Source organism: Sparus aurata, chromosome 16 (assembly GCF_900880675.1).
Source record: "Sparus aurata chromosome 16, fSpaAur1.1, whole genome shotgun sequence".
NCBI lineage: Eukaryota > Metazoa > Chordata > Actinopteri > Spariformes > Sparidae > Sparus > Sparus aurata.
In genome coordinates this window covers 2,074,263-2,079,038 of record NC_044202.1, presented here as the reverse complement: position 1 = coordinate 2,079,038, position 4,776 = coordinate 2,074,263, and the positions used below count along the sequence as shown (strand labels likewise).

Sequence of the window (4,776 nt, the reverse complement as noted above, 5' to 3'; positions counted from 1 at the left end):
AACATCACAAGTGGGCGTGGTAAAACCAGATCAGACAACACTATCCAGCTGCAGCCGCTCCTACAAACTCCGCCCCCCGGATTTCAAGCGGGGATCGTCAGGACGTGTGTGCCCGCACATAGTGCAGCCTCCCCTGGCCACAGAGAGCGACACCACCCGGTCCATCTCAATTATTAATATTTCAAAATAAAAATTAATATGATAGGTCGGCATAAGTGCCTTTAACAATTGAGCAACACCACCAACTGAGTGTAATGACAGAAAACAAGTGACAGAAAAACACAAATGCAAGTATTACTGAATGTTCACAGCTTCTTTAATCTGTTGAAATGTGAGAAATTTGACTCACAGACAGTCTGAAGACTGTAAATACTCACCTTTACGTCTCCATGTTGTTCTTTGAAACCCTCCTGACAAGGCGTCTGACAGCATCTCCCACCCTGCAGTGAGTAATTAACATCATTATGATTTGACCGTAAGTTATGTTACTTGATAATATAATAAAGTGTGGGAAACTATAATAATGTAATTATTAGTTCAAACTTACGTCTCTATAAAAGAGAACTTTCCCTCTTTTAACTCTTCAGTGTGACCATCTCGTCCGTCACTCTCAGTAGAGGCACAATGCTGATTTTCCACAGAGACTCTGGAAGGAAGAAACACACACACACACACACACACACACGCACTTGCAATCATCTCATTTTGTCTATCATAATGTGTATGTAATTTATTCTTTAAAGCTTGTATTACTTATCAATCAGTTTCAATATGAAGCACAAAATAACACATTCTGTGCCTCCTGTCTGCATCCTGGCCTGAAACTAAAGTAAAAACAGGCTGTGCTGAGCCACAAGATCAGGATCAGGACTAATGCAGGAAAAAGACAAAGACAACATGTGTGTGCTGTGACTGTACAACATGTTCATGCATGCAATCACATTTCAACTTTAACAAAAACTTACATGGAGGAAGGCCGGTCATCTTCAAAAGAGGGGCCATCACATTTGGACCAATCACTCTTGAAAGACGCACTGGATGTAGTTGATCGTTGACTGAGAAAAGAGAAACAGAGCAGCAGGAAGGAAAGTCAGGTTTTAACCATCCAGCCACAACAATCACTGGATTCACTGAAACACCAAGTAGACACCAGAAAAGTTCAGCAACATTACACTGTTGTCTCTGACCTGACTTCTCACTTTAACATGAATTATTACATAATTCTAGCATCACAGAATAATGATGTTCACAGCTTCATCAATATATATATTTCAGCAAATGTGTGTAAGAATGTAAAATGAGGTTAAAAGATTTGACTCACAGACTTTGTTCATCATCATCAGCTGCAGTGTACTCCTCCTCCTCCTCCTCCTCCTCCTCCTCCTCCTCCTCCTCCTTCTTCTCCTCTGAAGACATTAAGTCTGACCTGCAGCAAGTTATCAGCAATGTTAAGATGTTACTGCATCAGTATCAGAATAAACATTAAAAGCAAAAACTGCAGATTTTGTATGATATCAGTGTGAGGAAGAAGATAAAAGAGTTTGTGCATCTGCTGTGACTGTACAACATGTATTCTCCAAACACACGATTTAACTTTTGATTTCAAAATGTTTCCAGTACTTCAGACTGTGCTACTGTTAGACTTTATGCCCTAACAAGCATCAGTTACATTTTGTAAACTACTTGAACGCACCATGATGTCTCTGTTGACACATATATCCCTTGCCATACAAAGCAATGTAGTTTGAAAAGTGCACTTGAACGCACCATGATCAGAATTGTGACTCCATTATCTAATACTGGTTCTCTTCACTGATCTGTCTGTTCTGTGCAGGTGAACAGGTGTAACAACCTTCTTGATGATCAATTATTCATTAAAGCATCTTAAACAGAATATTTGTCTCTTTTCTGTCTGGACACACAGAAACACCAGCATCACATCAGCTCACATATACTACAACTGTAAAGTAAGTTAATATTTACTTACTCTAGATCACTTTCTCCAGGACTTGATGTCGACTTGCTACTTCCTCCACCCATTCTCAGTCACGTTCAGTCTGATCCAGAGATCTTTATGTCACCCCCTGTCGTTATATGTACAGATGTTATTACTTTGTCCATTTTATAGCTTTAAATTCAGAAAAACTGTAAAAAATAATATCTTGTTTAACAGGCTTGTCAACATTATGTGTTTCAAAATGTAAAAACAGAAACGTCATCTTACTTCTATGACTTCAACAAAAAATATATTCTGACCTGCTCCTTTGTTTGATTTATATATTAAATGACATAATTAGATAAATGGATGATACAATAACATTAACAAATTAATCTGAGTTATAAAACAAAATTAAACTTTTCTTTTGCTATAAAATGTTCTTGTTGCTCCAACTCTCCTTCAAACATGCAGACTTTCGATAGAGTAAACAACATGATAACCGTTATCTTCTAGTTCCAGTCGTCACCCAGCGTGGCATTGATTCAAGTCCTAACTTATAAACAGAGTTTACAGCCTCATGCAGCTTCTCTGCTCACTTTACACTCCTGTAAGATTCCTCTTCCATTAATTAATGTTGTCAACTTCAGCAAAAGTTCCAAATAAAGTTTTTCAGCATTATTTCACATGAGAATCATATCCTGGACTTTATTATAAAACTTCTACTCTCTTGAACTTCAATAAATTCACTCTTAAAAGAAACAGAGACTACTGATTATATTACATTGTTCAAATTCAATTAAATAACTAAAAAAATGAATGATACATTAAGATCAATTAAAATTCATAAATTATGTGTTACAATACCTTTAGACGGTGAAAAAACTGCGTCACACAAACACACAAGTTGAACTTTCTGCAGCTCTCATGCTATCAGCACCCACAGCAGTGATCCTCTGCTGCTCTGTGTTAAAAAGATAAGTTTCTAAATGTTAAACAGGCAACAGACCCTCCCACTGGTGATGTCACTTCTTTAGGTCGCTGTTTTAAAATGAACAGTTCAATAAAAATAGAATTAAATTAAAAAACTAGATAAAATAAATAAAAAAAAATAGAAAATTAAATTGTGATGAAATAAACAAGTAAAATAGAATAAAAAAATAAAATACATAAAAAGATAAAATAAAAATAAGATATAAAATAAATAAAAATAAAGTGAGATGAAATATAGCAAAATTAAATTAAATACTTGACCATCTTCATTGTGTTGTTGTCCAACTACAAGTGGATTATTTTATGTCCCTTTACAAATCAGCTTATAAAGTATGTATTTTATAGGTTTAACTCCACAGCAGTATATAAAGTACCTTCAACATAATTATCTCCACGTTTACCAGCTGCAACATTAGTGACACTCAGAATTTCATGCATCAATGTTTGAAATACAAACATCAATACAGCATTTTATGTTTGTTGTTTTTAAGTTTTGCAGTAATAATTCCTCCTCTTCATACTCAACATTAAAGATCTCTTCTTAATGTGGAGGAACTGTCAACTTATCCTCGTGCTAAAATCAGAATCCACAGTAGTTCAGCTGCTCTGAGATCTGTATATAGGCTAAGTGTTTACTGGGTATTTCCATTAACAGAGTATTTTACATAGTATAAACACACACACTACGTTTTATAGGCATATATTGATCTTTTGATTTCTCTTTAATAGCAGTTACATTAATTATCATTTTATATCATAATTATGATAGATCATTAACAGTAGTAACGCTGCCATAAGCTCTGTTGACAGTTTACATGTTTACAGACACATATTTTGGTTATTCTTCTCATCACATAGAAAAAAATGAAAAACAGATTTGTAGAAAAATATATATTTGATAAGACTGATTATTATTGAGTAACAAGTTATTAAAATGCAGGAAGCACAATCATTAAGATTCAGTTCATTAGTGCATCAGATTATAGTAAAAAATCATTTTCAGGATCTTTGGTTGTCATTTTCAACATTTAAAGAATTTCTCTTAATTACAGCGATACAGAACTGGCAGCAACAACAGTGGACTAGATGTTGGGAAGAAACCAAGAAGTAGCTGCTGGCAGGTGTCTCAGAAAGAGTTACAACCCACCTAGGTGAACAGACTTCTGGGTAGTTGAGAGATTCATCCCGTCGCTTTTTACAAAAGAAACACAGGACGTTACTTAAATTGTAGCTTAACAATATGAATACAAATGTTGATCATGGTATATGCAATTTTATATCAAGATAACATGCTGTGAATTCGTCAGTTTAATGAAACTTATTTTAGAATCTTATTTCAATAAAATACCAAGGTGATGTTTGAAAAATGTACTAATGTTGCAGTTATCTATGAATGATTGGTCCCAAATCTCAGATAATTGTTACAACCCACAATCACATCCAACACAAAGTGATGAGTCTACGTAACAAAGGAAGTATCAGGCTGGTTTTAAAGAAACATTATGTAGAAACTGGCCCTGTGTGCATGTTGGCGCCCCCCAGAGTTTCTGAGTGCATTGAATATAATATTTTTCACAAACTCATTCGTAGTATTAAGCATATTTTGAGAACAATTTTTCTGACATGCCCTCTGATCGCAATCTTCAGTAATCTTCTGTAACCTGCAAGGAAACATGTTAAGATATGCTGCCATTTGATTGGCTGAAGGGTTATCATGTTCTCAGCACATGCCGGTATCAAGGCACCTCTCGTCACCTCTCGTGCAGAAGATGCGCTGTGTGACAGAGTTGCTGCAAGACAGCTGGACTGGTGATGAGATATCAGGCTGGCTGTTGCAGACTGTGCTG

The 4,776-nt window shown here is 35.6% G+C and overlaps 1 long non-coding RNA gene across 1 annotated transcript; it reads right to left on the bottom strand.

The window, feature by feature from the left end:
* Positions 1-1,383: 1,383 nt before the first annotated feature.
* LOC115597489 (uncharacterized) lies at positions 1,384-2,925 on the bottom strand. Its single transcript, XR_003987110.1, has 3 exons — positions 2,804-2,925; positions 1,988-2,084; positions 1,384-1,426 (listed from the first exon to the last, which is right to left on the bottom strand). It is a non-coding gene; the product is annotated as an uncharacterized LOC115597489 (long non-coding RNA).
* Between the last annotated feature and the right edge of the window lie 1,851 nt (positions 2,926-4,776).